The sequence below is a fragment of the Harpia harpyja genome, chromosome 1 (genome assembly GCF_026419915.1).
Source record: "Harpia harpyja isolate bHarHar1 chromosome 1, bHarHar1 primary haplotype, whole genome shotgun sequence".
NCBI lineage: Eukaryota > Metazoa > Chordata > Aves > Accipitriformes > Accipitridae > Harpia > Harpia harpyja.
This window is the reverse complement of record NC_068940.1, coordinates 66,200,263-66,219,553: the sequence shown is the minus strand read 5'-3', so window position 1 is coordinate 66,219,553 and position 19,291 is coordinate 66,200,263. Positions and strand designations below refer to the sequence as shown.

Here is a 19,291-nt window from a genome sequence, read left to right as displayed (position 1 = left end):
CATGGTGGCTGCTTTCAAACTGCCTACCAGAAATAATCCCAAAATAACTTTCAAACTTTACCTGGGAATAGTTCAGGGTGAGTTCCCATAAATATAAACCAAACCTAGGACAGTTAACAGTAGAGACAATTGATTTCCAGGGCCTGGGAATGCTTCCAAGCACCATTTAATTTACTAGTACAGACATGCCCATTGCATGAAGACCTCTTAATGCCTGCATGACCCTGAGTTCTTCATGACTCTTTGTAGATCTTACATTAGCTTGTCATTCTCTCCCCTTCCTTCTCATAGATCAATATAATTCTACTGATACCACACCAGCCACAGCTTTTAGGAGACTTTTCTCTGGCTTGACATATTGATCTTTGTTTTGTTCCAACTGGGATGCTGAGATCTTTGTGTCAAGTTTCTTCTTCAGGACCATTTTCACCTTTATGTCCATATGGTGTTTCTTTGCTCCTGGAAAACAAAATACTGCTCTTTCCCCTACCTAAGCTCTGCTGACGGATGTGTCTTTCCACCTAAAGAAAAGGAGTCTTCAGATACACGCATCTGCATCTTCCTCATATCGCTAGGAATCCCGGATCTTCATGGGTTTTTCTTCGTTTTTCCCATGCTGCTGCCCAACTATCTTCTAATTTCTCTCCCCAGTTCTTTAATCGCATCCTTGTTCCTCCTCAGCCTCAAGTGTCTAGTTATCTCCATCTGTGGTGGGTTGACCCAGCCTGGACGCCAGGTGCCCACCAAAGCTGCTCTATCACTCCTCCTCCCAGTTGGACAGGGGAAAGAAAATATAACAAAAGGCTCGTGAGTCAGGATAACGACAGGGAGAGATCAGTCACTAATTACCATCACAGGCAAAACAGACTCGACTTAGGGAAAACTGACTTAATTTATTGCCAATCAACCAGAGTAGGGTAATGAGAAATAAAACCAAATCTCAAAACTCCTTCCCCCCACCCCTCCCTTCTTCCCGGGCACAGCTTCACTCCTGGATTCTCTACCTAGCCCCCCCAAGCAGCACAGGGGGACAGGGAATGGGGGCTGCGGTCAGTTCATCACACGTTATCTCTGCTGCTTCATCCTCTTCAGGGGCAGGACTCCTCACACTCTTCCCCTGCTCCAGCGTGGGGTCCCTCCCACGGGAGACAGTCCTCCACGAACTTCTCCAACGTGGGTCCTTCCCACGGGCTGCAGTTCTTCACGAACTGCTCCAGCATGGATCCTTTCCACGGTGTGCAGTCCTTCAGGCACAGACTGCTCCAGCGTGGGTCCCCCACGGGGTCACAAGTCCTGCCAGAAAACCTGCTCCAGCGTGGGCTCCTCTCTCCACAGATCCGCAGGTCCTGCCAGGAGCCTGCTCCAGCGTGGGCTTCCCACAGGGTCACAGCCTCCTTCGGGCACCCACCTGCTCCAGCGTGGGGTCCTCCATGGGCTGCAGCTGGATATCTGCTCCACCGTGGACCTCCACAGGCTGCAGGGGGACAGCCTGCCTCACCATGGTCTTCCCCGCCACAGGCTGCAGGGGAATCTCTGCTCTGGTGCCTGGAGCATCTCCTCCCCCTCCTTCTTCACTGACCTTGGTGTCTGCAGGGTTGTTTCTCTTACATGTTCTCACTCCTCTCTCCAGCTGCAGTTTCTATGCCCACAGCAACTTTTTTTCCCCTTCTTAAATACATTATCCCAGAGGCACTACCACTGTCGCTGATGGGCTTGGCCTTGGCCAGCGGTGGGTCCGTCTTGGAGCCGGCTGGCATTGGCTCTGTCGGACATGGGAGAAGCTTCTAGCAGCTTCTCACAGAAGCCACCCCTGTAACCCCCCCCGCTACCAAAACCTTGCCACACAAACCCAATACACCATCTTACCCTCCTTTTTTCTGGTGCCACTGTTCTTCTTTGGTGTCATCTGTTTCTCCCTTTTTCTCCTGAGTTCTCCATCATAAAAAATCAGTCTTTCACTTGATTTCTCCACTACCAGTTATTGCCAGTCTCTACACTGTGATTATAGCCACATGCATCTGTGGTCAGCTTCCTCAAAGACATGTCCCTTCCAACTACTATTTTTATATACAGCTGTGCATTCAGATCACAACTGCTGCTTCTTTTTCCTCGTGTCTTTAGCTCCCTGACTCTAGCTGCATCTAAACTGCTTGGATACTCTCTCTCCTGACGTCTGTCAGGTGATATTTCTATGTAAAAATAGATCCTATCAGGTAACATTGAAGAAAGTAAATCTTCTGTTCCTGCATCCAGTCTCAGTGTCTTCTCTACTACCCTTCATTCAGTGCTGCATCATTGCACATCATTCCTTGTCTCTGCCTTCAAGGAAAAACAAACAGCCCAGACAAAACCCATCCAGACTTGTAAATGTTCGTTAAACACTGGCTCCTCTGGCCACTGACTTTTAAATTTTTGGCCACATCTGAAAGGCAGTTATCTGCCCAGCCTGAACTAAGCTGTCTTAGGTGAAAGGCTTCAGTTGTGACCAAAGGCAGAAAACCTCCTTCATATCCTTCAGCTACAAGAAGTTTAATCCACTGACAACTGCAAATAAGTCCTGCAAACACCAGAAAAAGGAAAAGAAGAAAGAGTAATTAGAATGTAGGGCAGGAATTCTTGTACATGAAGCTTTACTACAACTTAAAGAAAATGGATGCCTACTTAAATAGAAGAAAATGAAAGAAGTAGTGGGAGGTCAGAGGTGTCATGTCAGAGATGTCAGCAAGTCCAGTTTGAGTAATCTTCATTTTCTGATAAGAGGCTAGGTACTAAGACATAACTCCTCATGCTTGTGAAATAGGAAAAAAAAAAGTTTACATAAACCTCAGATACAGAACATAATTATTGGAGCTTTCTGCAAAATTGGAAATGATCGCAGAAGCATGGGGCTAAAAAAAAAATAACAGTTCAAGGATTTAACACGGGTATCTTTTTGTAAATCAAAGTACAGACTCCAACTCTTGATTATTCCCACCAAAGTGTGAAACTGTATTAAGGAGTTGGATCACACAATCTAAACTGCACTTTATTGTTTTTTTCCTTTGAAACAACACAGATTTTATGAGACAAATAATAAGGACAGATCTTCAAAGGACACGTGGATGTGTAGGAACAGAGTACAAAGCAGAGTGTCATCTGAACTTTTTTATTATATAATAAAAATAGCGCTTTGTTTTGAGAATTGGGAGTTTATCAGTTTCATTTTCAGTGCAAGGCTTTCCTACACATCCACACGTGCAAGGAAGGATAAGCAATGAACTGCATGAAAGCCTTGCGCCCTTAATGCTTTGGTTTATCTCCAGAACTTGAAATCCAGCAATGCTGCTAAATAAATAAGGCACACTGAGATACAAACAGAAGGAGTATGCCGGCTGCTTTCATGTAAACAAGCATCCAGGCATCAAATTTAATTGTCAATAACTGGGAGGATTTTCAAAGATGCAAAGGGACAGTAAATGCCAAGTTCAAAAGATACTCAAGGTTGGGTGAAGTGATCTAATTGCTCCTGTAAATCTACAGTTCCTGAAAACTATGAAGTCTCCTTCACTGTTGTTAAAGATTTTGGAACGCGTATCCACTATGAACACTATACTAATTACAATTAATTACATTAATTTTCTCTCATAATTTCCGCAGTAATTTTCCTGAAATGAAGCAGGCCAAGAATACATCCAAACAGGTATTTCCTCTGCTAGGTCACTGAAGCATGCTGTTGTACCTGGCCTACTGACCTGGGCAGACCTCTGCCTAAAACTGATTTAGGACGTAAGTGAAAATGAGTTTGAAGGGGTTTTTCTCCCCCGAATCATCACAAAACCACCATGAAGTCTGAAACGGCTAGAGGTTTCTTGCCAGAAAACATCCCTGAGACTCCAGCTGTGTCTCACCAGCAGTCAGGTTGGTGGTACAGGAGGTCTCACACTTCACCTGACTGCACCAGCCTTGCCTGAACTAGCTGCAGAAAACCTATTAACACCTTTCTGGCAGATCACATTTATCTGTGGCCTCTGTTACAACGTACAGTGCTGAGACTGCTCCATGGACCCTGGCAAAAAAACAGGACTCTTTTAGCTGGCTTTAAATTAGGGTCATTTTTTCCCTTAACAATGCAGACCAAGGCGCAGTCCCTGACTCTAAGCAGTGCTGCCATGAATATTTTTTAGAAAGCAGAGTAAAACAACAAAGAAGATATATCAGAGTAAAAGCCTACGTCATTAATTCCATACTTGATATAAAATTTATGGAGATAAAACAAAGCACAAGACTTTCACAGTTCCTTCTAAAACTTTATAAATCTTCCTCTGAATTCCCAGCATTGCTTTGACTTGCTTTTTAGACTAATTCTTTGCCAGAGGTGCTATATAGTTGTTTATGTCTCATCTAACCTGAAGTGGAAGTTGAAATTCAACAAATAAATATGCAAATATCTGCTACTGATTTGTACTTGCAAAATACAATACAAATGTTTATTGCGATCCTATTTAAGAAGTTCCCAGTGGACATATTTCTAGCAATGGATTAAATGCCAACAGGATCAGATTTTCTGGGAGCCAATCGTGAAGGGCTAGGAAACACGTGTAAAGAAATTTCTGAACAAGATTCCACAGATAAATCCTTTTGTTATGAAAAATATTCAGAGAAGTAGCTTAGCAGGGAAATGTGACTGACTGGTTCAGTATTCAACTACTTGCCACACATTTACATCAAGGAAAAGCATTTTTCCCACCAGTGGGAGAATTTAATTACATGGGGTACAGGTAAAAGAAAAAAAATCCATTGTGAAAGGGGTCTTTCACCCTTCTAGTCAAAGTGGATGTCTTAGAATATGTCAGCTGGACAAACTGAAAATACAAAAATAAAAGATGATTAAAGATAGTGTATCTTCACCTAGCAATTGGTAACTATGTGTTCCAGCCAGAGAAAACACTGGGAAAGCTACTGGAGGAGTTTTCCTTTGGCTCAGGGAACAGATGAGCAAGAGTTCTCCTAAGGCACTGCTTACAAAGCCAAAAGCTGTTAAATTGAGCAGCGGCTAAAGCAAGTTACAACACAGTCTGCTCCAGCCTATGTGGACAGAGCCAAGCTGCAGTATAATAACGTTTAGGGGAAAAAGAGAGAGAGGAGAGAAAACATACCTTATGGTTTTATCCCAAGTCTGAACCAGACTCACAGAGCTGTCTCAAGCAAGTCAGAATATGGAGGTAGAAAAGGCTTTTTGCTCAGAGACTGCTCACCTCCAGCAGTGCAGATTGTACAGTGGTATTTTCTAGTGCTTATTCAATCAACTTCTGAATTCCCAAAGAATAGGGACACTTTCTTTGGAAAATTATGCCACTTGCTGTCCTTGAGGAAGACTTTTCCAGTCCAATAAATCGCATCTCTCCTGACATGCATTCTTTCTCAGTTAATCTAATTTTTCCTATATGCCACTTTACCATCCCAAGCATTCTGATCAAACCGTTCTTACAGCACTGTTTTCTCCATGCCCCTCTCCTACACGAAACCTCTCTCTTCATCTGTCCTTGCACATTTCCTTCATGTCCACGGTTCATTTTCCTTTCTCTTCTCAGAATTTCAGTTAAACCACATAAAATGATGCATAAAGACTAGAGGGAAGTTTAAAAAGCCGCTGAAGTGAAAAACAGGCTGGAATTGTGAATTAAGGACTATTTTCTGGTCAGCTGTGCAGCTCTAGCTCATTGCATAAGCATGAGTGTAAAATCATTCTGCAGCTTCAAACAACTCCCATTTCAGTAATTTCCACTTAATTTAAGAATTAGCTGGAGTTAACTGTGCTGGCATTCTAAGGAAGGCAGAAAAAGTTAAGAGGATCTAAAAGGGTTTGATACAATGAGTCCAATACTATGTCAATCAGAACCAGTATTTAGGATCCCATAAGAACAAGAAATGACTGCAGGTTCTGTTTTAATTTTATTTCAAGGAAGCAAGGAATAATAAAATGTAAACAGAATTATGAATGCTAATACATTTTACAGCAGTCTCGTGTTTAACCTCTGTCTCTTCCTATATGTAAAAGCTTTACCTTTAGACAACTTTTGGAAACACAGAACATTGAATCTACCCACACAAAACAGGAAAGCATCAGGGTCAGCCTGCCATCTTCCCACTGAGGACAGGTTGCTGAAAGAAGTCAGTGCTCCCTGCCATTTTCACTTAGCTTTTGCTGCCAGCCAAGCTGGAGCTCTTCCTACAAATTCCAGTATTTTCCAATCAGTTCATTTTCAGATATGGAATTTCGGCCAGAAAAAACACAACTTCCTATATCTCAAGAAATTCAGAGCTAGTGAACATCTGCACTGTGGCTACTTATCCAGAAATCTTGATGGCGTAGTACTGTCATTGTATTTTAAAGTGGCTCTACATTGAATTTTTTACTATCCTGTATGTCTTTACATTTTACAAACCCGCTCTGTAACTGTGAAAAGTAAGGCTCCCTAAATCAGCCCCAATCAGGGGGTGAGAAGACTGATAGTGTGTATGGTTAGCATCTTAATATAAAGGAAGTCAGAAATGTCAAAACTTGTCATAACTGCTCAATAGGATTCTCTCTCAGTACTACACATCTACTATAACTAAATGACTATGACACGTTTTAACCTGACATCCTCACAGTCAGCAAAAATTCAGTACTTCTTTTCCGTGGTGACAGTCAGATATGGCAGGGAACATTTTCCTTGGTTTCTAGGTGACCTTTATGGAAACCTGCTGCCTTTCTGTGAAGTGCACATGCACTTTAAGTCTAAGTTCAGAACATACAATTCCCTTCCCTGAAATTTTATTATTTTACCCTTATCTCTGGTTTTTGTCTGTGATTATTAAATCAAAGAAGGGATAATTGGTTTTTAAATTAATTTGTGAAAGGACAATGAAAGATGCTGATGGCTAGAAGGATGCAAACGAGTTTCTAACAGATCAAAAGAGAAAGAGCATTAATGAGCAGCTGCGTCCTGAAAGTTTTCTTAAATGCAAGTACAATGACTGTCTCGAGACTGATTCATTACAAATACAGGTCTGCCCATCATGGTGCTGGGGAAGAGCTCTTACTGACTTCTGAGTAGAAAGGCAAAACAGCAGAAGGAGCCTCAGTCAGCAGTTCACATTTGAAGGAAAAATATAGTACACTCCATTTAGTCCTTGCTCCCTCTGCAAACAAAATCATCCCAAGTGAAAACACACAGTAGGAACAAGAAATTTAAGTCCTCGTCTCCCATCCTCCTGTCTGATGAGGACTGTGGGAGCTGCAGCTTTCGTAGGAAGTCATCTCTGACTCCTCAACTGCACTCCAGTGGTACCGAGCTCACACAGAGCTCGTGCCCTCCAAGGGCCAAACTCTGCTGCTGCTCTTCACAGAGCAGCTCAGATAAGAAATATACCCTGCGCACAATACCCTTTTGTACTACGCAAGTGAAGCCCCTGAATAAAGAGCCCAGTATATCACATAACATCAAGGAATTAGAAACTAACCAGTAAGTGCGACTCTGGAGAGTCACTAGACAGTCCCCTTCAGTCATTGAGTTGGGCTGGCATGGTTGAGGCAGCTTTGTGACTGAAAAGCAAAGCATTTGAGGCTGTATTTCTTCTTTTTTTTTCAGTGTAATTTTAACTGATCTAGTTCACCATACAGCTCCAATCAATCAAACAGGCATGCTGACTTGCAGTTCATTTTTTTGGGGAGGAGGGCTTTTTAACTTGGAGATAAACTGTTCTCCGTCACGAACAAAATCAGCCATCAATCCTGGCTGGCTGCACCTAAAATCCATTTAAAAAAACAACTCTAGGATATACATGCATATTACTTTGAACTTCCTGCTAGATTGCATTTGCACTTACTTGAGCAAAATGTTAGAACTTCTACATCTCTCACTGCCTGAGGGAATCAAAAATATTAGCGTTGATTAAATATTTATTTTGTAGCAACATGAAATCTATCATGCTACAGAAAATTATTTTGAATGATATGTCTTCAGCAAGGCTGCGACTTACAGCTTTTCCTCTTACTAAGTTACACATTCAATAAAAATACAGCTGGGCCAAGAAAACTGTTTTGTTTTGGCAAAGCATCAGACGGCATCTTCTGGTTTGCCAACACAGGCAGGATCTTGTCTAACTGTGGGATGCTCTTGGATTTACTACCCATTAGCGAAACTATTAAGAAGCACTGAAAGGTTCCAGCCCCTTTTACGTATTCTCAGTCAAATCTCCTTAGTTTGCATGCTCTCAGTTTGCACACAAAAATACAGCAGTCTTTTCCCACCTCTCAGGGAAAAATTAATAGGAGAGTGTTAAGTCTCATGTTACTACGACTTCATTATTTTTACAAGCTATGCTAAATAATTAAACTGCACTTGTCAAATAAGTGATTAGAGAACACTTTGTGCTGCGGCGTATGTTTTTACTGTCTGTTTACCTTCCATTGACAAAATTAAATCATTCACAGAGTTTCCTGCACAACAGTGCAAACAACTGAGACCCTAAACTTGGAGAGGGGGAGAGCTGTGGGACTCAAAGGACAAGTATATATAGGATGTGATTAAAGAAAGAGCACTGGATTAAAGCCACAGATGAGAAAATTGAAACAACAAAACCAAAGCGTGCTCTGAGGATGCTGCTGAATGAGAATGACCTAGAAGCAAATCTAGCTAACACCATTTAGATCTGCAGCAGCTTCTAGACAGGCTTTCTATGGAGTCTCAGACCCTGAAAGTGGGCAAAAAGGCAGAGAATGGATACCTGTCGCTTAGAGAGACTAGGACTAATGATATTCAGCCAACATTGACTTTTCCAACCTTTAATTTACCTTCTTATCCATATTTTCACAGTAATATATATGGGGGGGGCACGCTTTGGCTAGTGCTAGTAGCAGGATACAGTAATCTGAAATATTCTGTTGTAAAGAGGATCCCTCAGGGCTGAAATAGAGGGGCTATGTAAGAAATGGCAAAGGTACAAAAATCATACTAGCAACCTACCCCTCCAACACATCCAGAAGCCAAGGCCATTTCCGTAATGCCAAAAGACGAACAGAATTTCTGACACAGTGCACGTTGTCCTACCTGCCTCTCTTCTCCGCAGGTAGGTCTTAGGAGCCCAATCCGTTCAGCAGGATGACCCGCACATCCAAATGAAGCAGATGCAGCCAAAAGAACAGCTGTCTCTCCTGCTGACGGGAATCAATCTATTTGGCCAACCTGGCAATTTTTCAGAAGCAGTCTTTTAAAGGTTACTCAAAACAAAACACTGTCCGGCTACAAATCCCTTCTGGTAGCAGCCACACATGTGCCATACCAGCCTGCTGCTACCGGAGCCACATCCATCCTCCCAGGGCTGCAGCAAACAGCAGGACCTGCTGCCCTGAACATCGCCGCGATGTTCAAGTTGGACTCTGTCAATGAGCGCATACGCAATCTGCTATTTTTTAAATGTACTAGTCACCAAAAGCCACATTTCCATTAAGCAGGAGAGAACATTCCTGATGCTCCCGTTCTCTCATGGCAGCAGAATTTGCCTGAATTGACACTTTTTGCAAAGTTATGTAACAGTGAGCACAGCATGCTTAGCTCTCATCTGAGCAGACATTGCGAGCACAGTATAAGCACCAGGGTACTTCTTTACACTAAACTGTGCTCCAACCCAGCATGCGAATTTAAAAAATTTTTAAAAAGGTATATTTATTTCTTGGAAGAGAACAGCAATTACCGAGGCAAAATCATGGATTCTTGTATAGGGATTATTAAGGAAACAAAGTGCAGAAAACAAGATTCAATAGCTTTTAAATGCAGTAAAACTGAGCTTTTAAAGCAACTGCTGTTCTTCAATATAAATAACAAATTCAGGACTAGCAGTGCATTGGAAATGAGCCAAAGTAACTCCCCAGACCTCAACACAACTCCTCTTTTTTGTCATCTGGAGTGCTTTTACAGCATTTCCTAAACAGAAAGAAATGCCACGGAAGTTCCTCGTGATAACCAAAGTCAATTTTGCAGCCTTGTGTACCACTGTCCAGTAGAGGTGTTTCTTCTGTGGTAGGAAGGACTGTTTTTCTTTACATTAAATGACTTAGCCACAAGCTTTCACGTGGAAGAAAACAGCAGCAATTTGATGGCTCAAATACATTTACTAATGGAAACAGCAATTTCCTTCCATGGCACAGCCTCCTCCACTCCTTTTCAGAACTGAAGTATCCATTAAGAGTGACTCGGTGGTAGCAAAAACATGAGAAAAAAAGACATCCTGAAGTTTGTTTTTAAATACTCTCCACACTCAGTATTATGGCTATCAGGAATTTGTGAAAACCATAGGTATGTAATATATTTTCAAGAGAGATGGTGCCTAAGAAACTTCATGCTAAAAAGTCACAACTGTTATTGCATAGCAACCAGCCAAACATGTTTGATTCCTGACTAACCAAGGTCGTCTCTCCTTTCTACTTTACCACAGCCGTGAATCCGTTACCTACTAGCAAGCGTAATTACCCATTTGTCCTGGTTTCAGCTGGGATAGAGTTAATTTTCTTTCTAGTAGCTGGTATAGTGTTATGTTTTGGGTTCAGTAGAGAAGAATGTTGATAACACGCTGATGTTTTCAGTTGCTGCTGAGTAGTGTTTATACTAAGTGAAGGATTTTTCAGCTTCTCACACCCAGCCAGCAAGAAGGCTGGAGGGCCACAAGAGGTTGGGAGGGGACACAGCCAGAACAGCTGACCCAAACTGGCCAAAGGGGTATTCCATACCATGTGATGTCATGCCCAGTATATAAACTGGGGGGAGCTGGCCTGGGGGGGGATCACTGCTTAGGAACTAACTGGGCATTGGTCAGTGAGTGGTGAGCAATTGCATTGTGCATCACTTCTTTGTATATTGCAATCCTTTTATTATTATTGTCATTTTATTATTGTTATTATTATCATTATTAGTTTCTTCCTTTCTGTTCTATTAAATTGTTCTTATCTCAACCCATGAGTTTTACCTTTTTCCTTCTGATTCTCTCCCCCATCCCACTGGGGGGGGCGGGGAGTGAGTGAGTGAGCGGCTGCGTCGTACTTAGTTGCTGGCTGGGGTTAAACCACAACATTTTTTATCTTTTTCCAATCTCTTGCCCTCCCTCACCTTTCTCTTTTTCTTGGATGTCCATGAAAGCAGGTGTGGCCTCCATGTGCAGGGACACAGACTTACTTATCTCAGCCACCTTACTTTGGGTTATCAAACACAAGGATATTTCTCTCTCTACTTTAGTTTTCCTATTGGTTTAGTCTAGTAATTTTCCCAATTCAGGTTTAGACTGCCATGTGTAAACCATACATACACGTTAGTCCAGGGAGGGAGAGCAGTAGGGACAGTCAGAGTACAGGAACGACAAGGCAGGTACCAAGTGCCCACCACCTGCCAGCAGGTCGGGTATCAGGTATCCTGGAACACAAAATCCTCTGATATGCCTGGGCTCACCCTTGAATCACCCTGGAGAGTTCTAGTTTCTTAAAGTTTTACAGAAGAGCTTTTTCACAGGTCTCTCAACAGAGACAGAATTACACAAAAACTCTCCTGGATAATTTTTTATGCACGCATACGGCCAGCACAACTCAGCTATTGCTCCTGTCATACTACTGTGGAGTTATATTGTACATTCCTGTAACAGAAGCTATGTGCAGTAAGTGCAGTAGGATGACATAATTCTGAGCTCAAGTTGTTGGATTTTTCCATTTGCAAGATTTTGCACAGTAACTCCTGATTAATTTTGGACGTTGAAGTTAATGAGCTTATCAAAGTAACCAAAAGGAGTCAGGGCTGTTCTTGTTCAACACAGTGTTTTGTGTTTCTTCTAGTATAAAATTACTTTTTTGATCAATCGTTTTTATGTATTTTCTATGAAAAGGATCTGCTGCCTCTTACCCAGTAAAACAAGGATGCACTTCCCTGTAGCTGACAAGAACTGAAAGACGAGTGTCCTCCACTCTCTCTCAGTATCCCATGCAGGTCCCAAAGCAAGCATACAAGTTACTACGTTTTCAGTTTGGGGGAAAGCAGATTATTTTATACTAGGAATTCTACATAATCTGCTAAAAATTTACCCTGCCCTTCCTACTCATATGGATATTAAGGCTGGCTATAGAAGATCCTGTGTTAAAGATGACGGCACTATGTTCGCCGAATAACTGAAGAAAATTCTGAATTCATTCAGGACTTCAGTTATAGCACAGAAGGGAGCCAATAAACATCATAGATAAGTTACTACTTTTCAGTGAACTCAATACAAAATGCAAGCTACTAAGTAAATCAGGCGAAATATTGGAAGATTATGAAGAAAGATGTATCTATGGACTGACCAGACAAGAGCACAAATGGGCTCAGTTCTGTACGACTGCCGCACACAGAACCTGCAAACTCAGCGGCGCGGTACCCACCACCGCGCTTTCTTCAAGGAGCTGCTCAGACTTCTTAACCTTTCACCACTGAAACAAGAGTGACCTGCTCCAGCTCTGATTCTGGAAATCCTGTGGCTGCCTGTACCACATTAGAGCCTTTGTTGGTGGAGATGTGGATTTAAAAGGCCTGAAGGAACTCTTATGATAATCTGGTCTGACTTCCTGCCTGGCACAGGCCGTGATACCTCACGGAGCAATTTATTTACAAAGCACAAGAACTTGTAACTCTACTAGCAGATATTTCAGAAGGAGATCTAATCTTGATTTAATTACTCCCAGTGATCTACCACATTCCTTTCTAAGCGTTTCCAATGGTTAATTACACCTACGGTATCATATTTCCAACGTGAACTCCTCCTTCTTATCTTGCTATGTTTTTGTCTGTTGGAGCCCTATCCTGTCTCCCTACACAGCCATTTTTAGATACTAACCACATCACACCTCAAAATTCTCTTACCTGAGATAAATAGTTTGCCTGCTTGGCAAATCAAAACAGAGATTCCTGAATCCAACGCACAGCAGCTGCGATGATATTATAGATAGCTTTTGACTATAGAGACTAAAAGAGAAAAGTCAATTCAAGTGTAGGGGCAGGCACTGAGCATCTTCTTGAACAAGCTTTTCCAGCTTTCATAGTGGTCACCCACTTGTAAGACCTGAAAATTTGGGATAAAGAGCACTCTGATCTGCAGAGTTTAATTTTTAACTTAACTAATAAATTCTAGCTCAAACTGGACCGGTAGTTACTAAATACTATAGTCAACTCAAAGAAATAGATGGCTGATGGCAGGTGGTTTTCTGCTACTCATGTGTCAGAATCACATAAAAATCCTGCTAATAGAATGACCCAGTACTTCTGCAGGCACTGCCAAGGCAGAAATCCAGGAGTGAGCAATATGTACCCTAAAATACTTGCAGTTGTGACTCTGGGAAACAAAATGAGTAAATTTCTACCACTGCTGTCATGCTATATTACTTAGGCATATTACTTAGACATTTATATTACTGTAGCATTCAGAGGCTCCACATAAGGCTCTCTTGTGTTAGGTGATCAACTACAAACAGAGTGAGCTTAATTCGTTTTTGCAACGTTTGCCCAGTTCTTGTATGCCTGAATCCTGGTAAGGAGACAGAAGGAGGACTTGTGTCCTCCCTGGATCACGGACGCTGATGAGATCAGTGTACAAAGACTGCTCAGAACTAGAATTTCTTCTGGCATTTACTAAATCCCTGTACTACCCATGTGGTTCTCAACTCATTATAAAGTTCCTTAGCTTCTTTAGCCCTATTCCAGAAGGGTTTTCAGTCCTGCACACTGATTTGGTGCAGAACAGGAGCATCTTGCTGTCTCGGAGATATGTTATATATGCGCACACCTTTGTAACTACAAATACATGCACATACTTTCCATGTACTAATACAAAGCAAGAATATGCAAAGCTAGATTGTCTGCTATTTACAACACCACTTTAAAATTTTCCACAACAAAAAAAATGTGATATGACACCTCATTACTTTTTCACAACACTTCTGTTTTTTCCATTAATATTTCACATTTCTACTCACTTGTGGTTTCAAACAGTTTACATTTTGCATAGCTTAACTGATTATTTTTTTTAGCCTTCCTCTTCCTTATTCCACGGATGCCCCTCTGCAAATCAGGAACACAGTTTACATAGATGTATCAACTTTTACTGGTTTAAGATGCCAGCAGGTTTGAAAAACATTGCTTTTAATGACACCTCCATTTGCAAGGCATTTGACTTGAAACAGGTGCACAAAATCCAACTAACAATTCTGCATGCTTTTACTTTAACCACCGATAAAAACCAAAACAGGCAAATATGGGAGGAAAGGAAAACAGTAACCAATAACACTTCCATTCCTCGGTATCCTGTGAATGGCTATTAAAATTGAAACTATTACCTGTGACTGAAAAGTAATTATATGTTTCTGTAATGCTCTCAACAGGTTCATACTGCAGCTGCCTGTCAGAACAACTTGCTATCGTACACCTGGTTATGTTATTTGACATAGCTGCTTCATTTTCTAGGTAACACAGCACATGAATGTCAGCATCCTCACTAGCAATGAAAGAAATAAAAAAAAACCACCTCCCCTTCTTTAACATCCCTTCCTGTTGGTAACATATTGAAAGACCTTCTTCTGCCTTTTGCTTATCTAGCAGATAGATAGAGAATCCATTTCCAGAATGCAGCGTGAATCATGTTACATAGAAGAGGAAATATTCACTCCTAGAAGAGTTCACTCCTCCTCTACAGATAGGTTTATTTAACTATGTAACTCAAACTCCCACCACCACATCTCAAAACCCAAAAATCTGCTACAAAGCTCCTTAATTTATCAGCATATACTCTAATATTTCATTTTCCAACTACAAAAAAGTCCTCCTTATAAATGAAGATTTTAATTGACTGAGTAGAGAAAACTATAAAGTCTGCTGAAAAATAATTACCTGTAAATTCCTTATAGGCAAAAAGAAGTTTCCAAATCTATGCAGGTATCTTGTTTTGATTAAAAGACCAAATAGCGGCTTAGTAACAATAAAAAATAGTTAAAAGTTGTTACACTCATTCTGCAATACTGTCTCCTTTTCTTTTTCTGCTTTGACATACTGACCCACACTATGTCTAGGATCTACTCTGAAATGCTGAACATATTTGTTAAAAATTACCTCCAATTAACTTGAATATCTTACTACAGTGGAATAAAAAAAAAATCTTACCTTCTTAGAGCTTCATGTTCTGTTCTTTCACTGAAAAGAGTAAAGAAATCTGTATTAAAGATCCATTTGCTAAGAAGTACTTTCTGAAGTTATTATTTAAGTTTCACTTCAATTAACACCAAAACTATGGGATTCTTTTTACATAACTGAAATAAATTTTCATTATTTTGGAGAGTTAATCATTCTCAACACTGGGGTGGAGGCCTTTATTTATTTACTATCTTAACTAGCTGTTCTGAACAAACATTTCAAATGCTTTGGAAATATCAATAGAAACAACTGATCTAGTCAATTCATCACCTAAACTGCAGGCTGATTAGGCACACTTTATAGGCTTATTTTCACTGCAAGCAGTATTTTATGACCAGTATTTGTATTGCTATTATTTTTATTGGACACTTAATATTTTCTATTATAAGATGGACTTGCATTGCAGTATGCCCATTCAAAGAGTTTCCCACCCTGGAACGTTTTTTTAAAAGCAGCTATTTTCTACTCAATCCCAAAACAGGTAGGGTCAGCAGTGGCTGTAGAAGAATTAAAGCATCAAGCCATTTCATTAAACATCTGCTTCAACTAAGCCATTCTAAATGGCACATTTGCCAATAGCTTACGAATGTACATCACGAAATTTGAAAAACAAAAAAGCTTTAAGACTCTTCTGAAAAAGTTCCGGCATGACTCAGAACAATCAATGATTTCTGAGGCTGCAAAAATATTAATTAACCTTTCATTACTTTGGGACTTTTGTTCCGTCCTTTACAACCGAGGAGGATTATTTGCAGGCCTCAGCATTATAACTGGGAATTGGATTCTGGTAACTCCGAAGTTAAATGGGAAATTTTTGCCACTAATATATGCAAGAGCAGAATCACACTTTATCTTATTTCATTTTCTCAGCATAATACACAGCATGAAATAGAAAACAAAAAGCCAAGTCTAATAAAATCTGACAATTATTAGTGGTATTTATTGAAAAGCAGAGAAAAATCAAGCTGAGTCACAGGCAAAGCATCTCAACCTCTAGCACTTTCTGTACACTTCATTAGCCATCAGTCAGTATGGTTAGAAATTTACAGATGAAGGGAAAACAAGGAGAGACCTTGTTCATCTTTGCCAAGGACGAACTCGAAGTTTGGCCTCAAAGCACGTGATCAATGCAATGGTTGAAAAGATGAATTCTCTGCTCTACAATGAAAATACTGTGTTTTGGGGGACAAAGGGGTTAATTACAGAATCTTCTAGGAATGGCTGTGAAACTGTCAATCTAAGGGAAGCAAAGCTTAAGTGGAAGTGCCTCTTCCCTTAATTTAGAGTATGTTCACCTGTTATTTTATGAGACCTATAAAATGAGCCTACTTCAGAAATGGAACAGGTAAACTGAAAAAGAGACATTCCTGAAGTGCAGAAATTCATTAGATTAACCATCCATTTTGAGAAAAGGCACGAGATCTCATTTTTATGAATCAGCTCATCAGAGCTGACATTTGCAATGTCTGATTTCCCACAGCGGAGTATCTGTACACATACACCTTTAAAGGAAGAGGAGTAACTATGAGGTCATGTCCTGGTTTCAGCTGGGATAGAGTTAACTGTCTTCCTAGTAGCTGGTACAGTGCTATGTTTTGAGTTCAGTATGGGAAGAATGTTGATAACACTGATGTTTTCAGTTGTTGCTCAGTAGTGTTTAGACTAAAGTCAAGGATTTTTCAGCTTCTCATGCCCAGCCAGCAAGAAGGCTGGAGGGGCGCAAGAAGTTGGCACAGGACACAGCCAGGGCACCTGACCCAAACTGGCCAACGGGGTATTCCATACCATGTGACGTCCCATTTAGTATAGGAACTGGGAAGTGGGGGCGGGGAATCGCTGCTTGGGGGACTGGCTGGGTGTCGGTCGCGGGTGGTGAGCAATTGCACTGCGCATCATTTGTACATTCCAATCCTTTCATTATTGCTGTTGTCGTTTTATTAGTGTTATCATTATCATTATTAGTTTCTTCTTTTCTGTTCTATTAAACCGTTCTTATCTCAACCCACGGGTTTTGCTTCTTTTCCCGATTTTCTCCCCCATCCCACTGGATGGGGGGGGAGTGAGTGAGCGGCTGCGTGGTGTTTAGTTGCTGGCTGGGGTTAAACCACGACAGGTCATTTCATTACTTAGTATAATCTATAAAAACCTCACAGGTGTAATTTTCTACAGCTCTTTCTGATAATCAGCTATTAAAACATGCATCAGCACCAGATGACTTCACATTTACCTGTCTGGCTTTAGGTGTGGGTCACCCACAAGGGGTTAACTTAAGAAAGGTTTTGCATGCAGGAATCAAGGGACAGAACCGGTAGGAATTGTATCATTGGATGCTGCGCAGGGTTTCAATAGGATTGAGTGGGACTTACTACAGCATGAGCCAAATTCTTACTTTTCTCATGCGAAACACCCATTGAAGCTAGCCAGAGTGCAACTGAGGATATATTACGTCTCTGATTCTTTATTACGCACCTGTCCCTATACTAGACTGGTCCACAGCACAAAGCTTATGGGACCAGAATGGATCTTTGTGGGAAGGGAAAGGAATATCTTACAGGATAGCCTGTTTTAACCACAAAGCAGGTACAGAGGCAAGTCTAAGACTAAAAGTCATCCTGGACTTGTGACAAGAACCACAGCTTTTGAGGCAAAGTATTTCTATGCTAAAAACACTCACAGCACAGGCTGCTTTGAAGCATATTTAACTCATCCTACGTACTTTTAAAAGAAGAATGAAAGCTGACTTTGGCAGGGTTTACGACTCCCAGAAAAAAAAAATCCTAGCATGCTTAAAGAAACAGTTTGCATAAGTTTCCCTTATCTGATCTAGCTGTTGATAACAGGACAAGCTATAATGAGGGCCACGAGCACCTGCCATCATACATTCTCATGGGCTCTAGCTTGATGGTCTCAGTAGACATTTGTCCAAGAGGACCATGTCCTAGAGAAAGAAGGGCCCGTTATTGTTCTCCATCAGGTAGCAGGAAGCTTCCCTCTATCTTCAGATGATCTGGCTTCTATCCAAATGGAGATAACCTCCACCCCAGCCTGCCTGAAACCCCACTGGGTAAGTGAGGCTCCAAGTGTTCAACGGCCCCTGCAGAAGACTTGTCAGGTTTCCTGCCTTATCTGCCTCTGACAGCTTGGCAAAGAGTTTCACGTGGGCTCTCTGCTTTCACGTAAAAATACAGTATTTCCTGTTAACTGCTTGCACTGCTTTCATGCTTAATGACCTCCTTGCTTAGATGGAGGGGAAGATCTCTACCAAAAAAAAGTGAAGACATTTGCATTGCAATATTCAGATGTGTCATTTTTCTAAGCATATGCCTCTTTACAGTAAAAACTGTACTTGTTGCCAGTCACCAAATGTGTTAACTTTGGATGTACTCCGGAGGGATTCTAGCAGACTGCCTCAAAAGCTCATCACTACAATTAAGTTAAACTAAGCAGACAACTGTCCACACTCAGTGACAAAGGCTCTGTAATTTCAACAAGGTATTTACCATTCTCCTTTCAATTCAGATACAAAAAACCCCATAAATCTTTTTGTAAGCTCCATGTTTTTCAGAACTCCTTATGAATCAGTTTTGTAAATACCAACACTTGAAAAACCTACTGACAGATATTGCTTTAACAATGTACTTTGCTACTGATGCTGTTCATGAGTCTGTTTAAAGAAGACTCAGCACCGACTCCAGTCAAACCACAGAAAACTAATACTGCCAAATTGATTAGACAGCAGAATAGATGTGGATGAAAATTTCCTCCTTTACCAGACTTAGAAAATTCTTGACTGCATAGAGTTGTACATATAAAAGCATTCCTTTTTGTTTCAGTCATTATTATTTCATCTTTGCTATTGTATGCTGTTTAGCAGAAATTGCAAAGCTTAAGATACACCAACATACCTTGCCATTAACCAAAACATGGGTTTGATGCCTATAATGAATACACCCAATTAGCTAAAACAAGTTATTTCCAAATGATTCAGCACTTATCCAGTACATGGTAGGATAAAAGGCATTCAGGTGGACTTCACCAAATTTAGATATAAATTACATATTCTGCCTAAGTCTTTG

General features: G+C 40.9%; 1 protein-coding gene across 7 annotated transcripts in view; it reads right to left on the bottom strand.

Annotated features, from left to right (window-relative positions):
- The window catches only part of THRB (thyroid hormone receptor beta), a 182,707-nt gene that overhangs the window by 121,068 nt on the left and 42,348 nt on the right, over positions 1–19,291 (bottom strand). For 6 of the 7 annotated variants that reach the window (XM_052798066.1, XM_052798086.1, XM_052798107.1 and 3 more), the window contains exon 2: positions 15,186–15,215. The exons of the other annotated variant lie outside the window; for it this stretch is intronic. The gene's annotated coding sequence lies outside the window, so the exon portion shown is untranslated. The remainder of the gene's footprint in view (positions 1–15,185; positions 15,216–19,291) is intronic. 7 annotated transcript variants of the gene reach the window in all.